Raw genomic sequence first — 7,509 nt, 5'->3', positions numbered from 1 at the left:
GTCCTTCTCTGCCTGGCTTATTTCACTTAGCATGACACCCTCGAGGTCCATCCACTTTCCTACAAAATGGCCATATTTCATTCTTTCTCATTGCCATGTAGTACTCCATTGTGTATATATACCACATCTTCTTGATCCACTCATCAGGTGATGGACATTTAGGCTTTTTCCATGTTTTGGCTGTTGTTGACATTGCTGCTATGAACATTGGGGTACATGTGCTCCTATGCCTCAGCAGTTCTGTCTCTCTTGGGAAAATCCCTAGCAGGGCTATTGCTGGGTCATAAGGGAATTCTATGGATAGTTTTTTGAGGAACCTCCACACTGTTTTCCAGAGCGGCTGCACCAGTTTACATTCCCACCAACAGTGTAGGAGGGTGCCCGTTTCTCCACACCCTCGCCAGCATCCCTTCACTTTTAATCTGCATGTGTCTTTAGGTCTGAATTGAGGCTCTTATAGGCAACATATAGAAGAGTCTTGTGTTTTTATCCATTGCATCATCCTATGTCCTTCGATTGGAACATTTACTTTATTACACAAAGGAATTATTTATAGTTATGTACTTATTGCCATTTTGTTACTTGTTTTGTGGTTGTATTTGTAGTTCTTCTGTGTTGCATATTGAATCCTCTTTACCTACTTTCTATTCTGTTACTTGCTCACAAATCCTTTTAACTTACTCATTTCTTTTGAATTTAAAAATTTGTTTCATGTTCAAAAGCATTCTGTTTTGCCAATTCACTCTTGTGTTTCTTCTTATTTAGTCTTTGTTTTGGAATGTTTTATTATTTTATTTCTAATTGTTTTTTGAATTATCACTTTATTTTGAGTTTTTCAGATTTAAATTATATTGTTCTTTCATGTCTTGTGTTATTTAATTTCTTTTAGCTCTTATTTTAATCTCTTCTGCAAACACATCTTTCTGTTATGCAATGCTTTCATTGTTTGTAGGGAAGCTTATTCTGTATTTATTCTCTTTTCTTATAATGATTTGTATGGGACTTGACCTCAATACTTTCCTGTTTCTTAGTTTTTCCAAATTTTTAAAAGGAAGAATGATTCAGTATAGCTTTTATAACTTCAGAAAACTCCATTTTCTTTCTTTTTTTTATAGAGCTCAAAAATATTGTGGCTTACTGTTTGAACTACATTTTCCTTCCCCACTTTTATATGAAGCTTTTTTTTTTTTTTACTCTTCATCTTTACCATCTCTGTTGTATTTTTCTCTGATATCACTCCTAATAGTTACTACTCAGAGTAGGGCCCTGTTCTGGGAGGAAACGTGGGGGCTACATTTTGAAGGTTCGTGGGGACTAGACTTCTCTAGCCCTCTAATTGGCTTAGGTGTTTACCTGCTGATTGAGTGGGCACAACCATCCCAGTTTCAGCTGCTGTTTTCCATTTGGCTTGCTATGTGCTCCAGTGATTTAGTTCTCTCAGTGATTTGGTTGTTCTCTTACTCTCATATCTGAGAGATGCCTGTTACATCCCTCTTATTCCTCTAGCACAGAGCTGGTATCATACAGATTTATCCCTATTGGTAGTCTGTCTTCCTCTGTGGTCTGTCGGACAGTGTGTTATCTGGGGTTTTGTTTACTTATTGTGGTGGGGGGGTAAATATTATTTGTGAGTTTTTGGTTTTACTATATAGTTGCTCTATTTGTTTTGATGTGGCGATTTGGAAAGATTCAAAAAGCATGCTGCTCAGCTTCCCAAAAATGAATGATGAAGTCCTGAATCATGTTTAACATAAAATTTTCCAGAACTTACTGTTTCTCTTCATAAATCTTTTTTGAAAGGAAAAGGTTCATTTGACTTTTCAGCGCTATCTATCTTTTTTTTAACAGTGTTTTTTTTTTTTAACTATTTTATTTGAGAAAGAAGGACAGCAGAGGAGATTCACAGAGGGAGAGAGAGAATCTTATACACAGAGCTCAATCTCACAACTTTTGGATCATAACCTGAGCCATAATCAAGAGTCAGAAACTCAACCGAGCCATCCTTGCAACCCTATCGGTGTTAATAATTATGGTGGCTTGGTTTTTGGATTCTGTGTCTCTCCTCCACCTTCATGTGAACCTTTCCTTACATATAGACATTATCTTTACATAGATATCCTATGGTGTTTAGTCATCTCACCCTCTCTCTCTTCCTTTTTTCCCTCTTAAACCAAAACAAAAACTAATAAAAGGGTTGTACTTTCTGATCATTAACTTATATCCAAGAGAAATTGCAGTGAATGCTGTCTGAGCCCCACCTATATTCCTCACCCTCAGCCACTTTTGTGAATATTGCCCAACTTCCAGTTGCTGGCACCTACACTTCTCTCTTTACAGGTTTTCCCTGGCCACTAGAGTCTGCTTGGTTTTCCTGAGCAGCAGGCTAGAAATGCTAATACCCATCTTGGGAGCAGTATTTAACTAATGACTGATGAGAGCAGATGGATATCATTGAAAAATGGCCCACTCTAAGATGTCCACATCCTAATCCCTTAAATCTACAAATATGCTACCTTACCTAGCAAAAGTTATTCTGTAGATGTGACTCTGTTCATGATGTTTAGAAGGAAGATTTTCCTGGATTATCTAGGTGGGGCCAGTCTTACCACATAGTCCTAAAAACGGACAGAAGGAAGTCACAGTCAGAGAGCTATTTGAAGATGCTGTGCTGCTGGTTTTACACATAGAGGAAGGGGACATTAGCCAATGGATACAGGTGGTGTTTAGAAGCTGAAGAGTCAAGGAAACAGATTCTCTTCTGGAACCTCCAGATGCAGCCTGCTGTCACCCTGATTTTAGCCTCATATGTCCCGTTTTTTACTTCTGACCTTCAGAACTGTAAAATAATAAATTTGTGTTATGTTAAGCCACCATGTTTGTTATGGGAGCAATAGGAAACTAATAAAAAGGTTAAATGCCCCAGCTTCCTCAGTCGTTGAGTCCTTGAGTGGGATGAGTGTGAGTCATCTGTTCAGCGTTGGCTTTCAGGGTTCCTAGAGGTGAGAATCAAGTACCTTAATTACAGCAATAACCTGCTAGAAAGCAAACCACCTATTAGCCTCCTTCTCTTTCCTGTCTTCTTTGCTCCCCTGCTGTATTGGGAACATCTCAAAATAAAGGGCTTACACTTGAGTTCTTGAGCTGGGGTTTGCTTTAGGGGGAACCCAGTCTAAAATGGAACTTGAGATGGCTTTGGTGAAAGACTGATATAGGCACTTCTTCAAATTCTTTACGTTTGAATTGAAAGAGAAGAGAGTTTTATATTGATCATAAATTTTCATCGGTTACAAGATGCAGTAATAACGCAGAAGCCTTGGGAAGTGGGGTGGAAGCCTGAAGCTCAAGTGGTCACAAATCATAGTCCCTGTATTTTTTACGGAATATTTTTTTTTTTTTTTTGGACATGGTCATCATGTGGTTCTTCAGTACTTAGTGTAAGACTATGCATTCCAAGTCCCCAGAAATGACTTCTAGAGTCTCCACTGCCACCAGGGAATATGAATCTAGAGAAGAAGTTTGTGGCAGATACTGTATACTAGTTTGTTCTGCACCAGAACTTCTCAGCCTTGGGACCATTGACACTTTGGGCTGGATAATTCCTTGTTGTGAGTTCTGTCCTGTGCGTTGTATGATGTTGAGCCACATGTGTGGCCTCTGCCCACTAGATGCTACTATTACCCCCACCCCAGTGTGACAACCAAAAATGTCTCCAGTCATTGTCAGATATACCTAAAAGACAAAATTACTTCTCAGTGAGAACCATTCTTCTATGTAACTCCAACTCCTTTTTACCCTACCTTCTAGTACTCCCCAGGCAGGCAAGCTGAAGACCACATTGCCCAAACTCCCTGGTAGTTAGGATTCTGTGGATAATGTTTGGAACATGGAAATGAACATCATGAGGCAGCAGCATGTGACTTTTCTGACAAGCACCATCCTGGAGGTATTGGTTTTGTTTGGTTTCTAGAACAATAGTGAAGGTCTAGTCTCTGGCTTCGCAGAGACTGATGCAGCAGGGCGATTTTGTCATAACAACCCTGTTAGATAACTAGATATGTATTTTCAGGATTTCTTCTCAACTATGTAGCACCTAAGTTGGTTTTCTGGTGCTTCAAGGAATTTGAAATGAATCTTTTTGGATTAAACTAGTTGTAGACAATTCTGTTATCTGAAATAGAGTCACTTCTACCAAGAGAGTGCACAGAGAGTATCACAACCTAAACATTGGCTTTGGCTATAAGAAAAGAGTAGGGAGAAAGATTCTAAGGATTTATATTTTGTAGAATGGGACATTTGTGAACCAGGTATATGATGTCAATCCTTGGAGGCCAGAAGCCAGACTAGCTATACCTGTTACATTAACCAAAATATGAGGAAGAATTCAAAATGTTAGTGTATGTGTGCTGATTCCAGCTGCTTTTGGCAAAACCCTGTAGATACAGATCAACTCAAGGTAGAGGTGGAAGGAAATAACACTTGGCTAACAGAGGCCATTGGCTTGTGGCCTGCTATCTAAAAAAACTAAGCCTTCAGTAATTTGGAAACTTGCATAGTTAAAAAATTCATCTGTGGGACTTACCCAAAGGTATTGAAAATCTATGTTCACACAAAAGCCTGCACATAGATGTTTATTGCAACTTAATTAATAATTGTGAAAACTTGGAAGTACCCAAGATGCCCTTCAATGAGTGAATGTGTAAACAAATAGGTACAGCAGCGCCTTGGTGGCTCAGTCGGTTAAACCTCCGACTTTAGCTCAGGTTATGCTCTTGCAGTTTGTGTGTTCAAACTCCACGTTAGGCTCTGTGCTGACAGCTCAGACCCTGGAGCCTGCTTCGAATTCTGTCTCCCTCTCTCTCTACCCCTCCCCTGCTCATGCTCTGTCTCTCTCTCTGTTTATCAATAATAAATAAGTGTTAAAAAACAGGTACAACCAGGCAATGGAATATTATTTGACATTAAAACAAAATAAGCTATTGAGTCATAGAGGAATTTTAAATGCATATTATAGTAAATGAAAGAAGCTGATCTGAAAAGGCTACACACTGTATGATTCCAACTATATGACATTATGGAAAAAGCAAAACTATGGCCATAGTAGTTACCAGGGGATGGAGAAGAGAGAGGCAGGGATGAGTAGGCAGAGCACAGGGATTTTAGGGCAATGAAACTACTATGATAATATAATGTCATTATACATGTGTCAAAACCCATAGGAAGTACAACCCTGAGTGAATCCTAATGTTAACTGTGGGCTTTGGTGATAATGATGTGTCAAGGTTGGTTCATCTGTTGTAACAAATGTGCTTCTTTTATGGCAGGGGAGGCTGTACTTCTGCGGGGAGAGGGAGTAATGGGAACTCTGTACTTTCTAGTCAAATGGAGAAAGGACCAGTCTGTGGAGGTTCCAGTGCACTCCAGAACCCCTTCAGAACTGGAGGACTTATTTTTTCCAGCTGCTTAGAGTGTTCCTGGCTGAGAGTTCTCATCTGTCAATCTTACTTGGAAATTATCTTATCTGGGAATTTGCTGAAGAGAAGTACTTCACCAAAGGACCTTCCCTAGACACAGCTTATATCCAATGATTAGGCAATTCGGGTACGTAAAGCTCCTGTCTTCTTACCCTAGGAACTAACCAAGGAACCTGTCCACTGTTGTAGCAGAGCACCCTTAGCTCTTGACCTTCATTTTCTTACCCTAGGAACTAACCAAGGAACCTGTCCACTGTTGTAGCAGAGCACCCTTAGCTCTTGACCTTCATTTTCTTTATAAAATTTTCTGTGTAGGTGTGTGTGTGTGTGTGTGTGTGTGTGTGTGTGTGTGTGTGTCATTTTCCTAAAAACTGTAAAGAAATCATATTGGCATTTTTGCCCTTCATGACCTAAAAAAAAGATGGAGAAACATGTTACTTTTATCTAAATGGACCAAATATTATCCAAATAGAATTGACTACTGTTATATAGTAATTTTAACTATGAACACTATATTCTTTCCTCACTTTGGCAGACTAGTTCTAAATGTGGGACTTCCTTATGTTATGTTTCATTATTTTAAGTAACACATCACACAATAATCAAAAACTGTATATGAAAAATTTAAAAACACTTTAATGGGAATGCTGGGAACCTATAACTTGCCTTACAGTTCATAGGCCATGGAGCCAAGAGAAGCTTCATACAAATCGGATGGGGAGGATATGTGTCTTCCAAATATCATAACTTGGTCAAACTAGCAAGGTGAGATATTGATATTGTCCCTTTTGGAGAGAGGACTGCGTTCTTCATAGATATTTAGGTGGCCAAAGTGGCAGTGATAGAGACTGCTTTGGCTCTTCTTTCTCAGTAATGGAAATTAGAAATTTAGCTGGGTACTTTTCCTGCCTGGATAGATTTTATTTACAAGTCTTTCTTGCAGGAAGATGTGGTTAGCAGGTTGTAGGTGAAAGTTTGGTGTTGGATTTAAAGAAAGCATTTCATTCATCCCCATGGGCTACCTCTTTTGACTTTCTCCCTCCTTCTTTGAGCCTACAAGCCAGATATGATGACCGGAGTGGAGAATATCCATCTTGAACCATGGACCCAGAGGACTTCAGAGTTAGGAAGTGAAGCAAAAAGCCAGAAGGAGATATATTTACTGATGAATGAGGATCCAAGATGTTAGCAGCCTTGTTCCTGCCTAGCTCTAAGCCTCTTTTTCATATAAATGGAGCAATCTTCTATTGTTTTAAATTTATTTATTTATTTTAAGGGAGAGAAAGTGAGCAAGGAAGGGGCAGAGAGAGAGGGAGAGAATTCCAAGCAGGTTTGTGCTGTCAGCATGGAGCCTGACACAGGACTTGATCCCACGAACCCATGAGATCATGACCTGAGCCAAAATCAAGAGTCAGATGCTTAACTGACTGAGCCACCCAGCCACCCCACAACAATCTTGTGTATTATTTAAGCTATCACAATTTTGGATTTTCCTACTATATACAGCTGAACTTAATTCAAACTGATACAGAAGTCAAGTGATGTAATGCTAAAATAGTCCCTCGACCTGTGATTGCTCTTCCAAGGGAGGATTAGGGATGTACTGCCTGGCATCCTCCATAGTTTTTGGGTACCCTGGGCTTCATGGAAGATCACTGGGCCTGAAAACATCATAGCTTCCTGTGGTTTAGCCACATCACACTCTTTCTAAAAGAAATTTCATGAAGTTCCATAGTGATGCAAGTTTCCTCTTGTATTGGTGTAGAATATTTACTGGTCGTTAAACATTTGGATACTTACTAGGAAGGAATTTGTGTGATGGAGAGCAAAATAACATCACTCATTACTTTTCTGTTTCCAGTGTAACAAATAACCACAAACTCCGTGGCTTAATACAACACAGATTTCTTCTTTTATAGTTCCAGAGATCAGAAGTCCAAAATGAGTCTTACAAGGCTGAAATCAAGACGTCAGCAAAGCTGATTCCTTCTCGAAGCTCCAGGGGAAGAACCTTTTTCTTGTCTCTCTCAGTTTCTAA

This window comes from Suricata suricatta, chromosome 5 (assembly GCF_006229205.1).
Source record: "Suricata suricatta isolate VVHF042 chromosome 5, meerkat_22Aug2017_6uvM2_HiC, whole genome shotgun sequence".
Classification (NCBI taxonomy): Eukaryota; Metazoa; Chordata; class Mammalia; order Carnivora; family Herpestidae; genus Suricata; species Suricata suricatta.
This window is presented reverse-complemented; position numbering follows the sequence as displayed.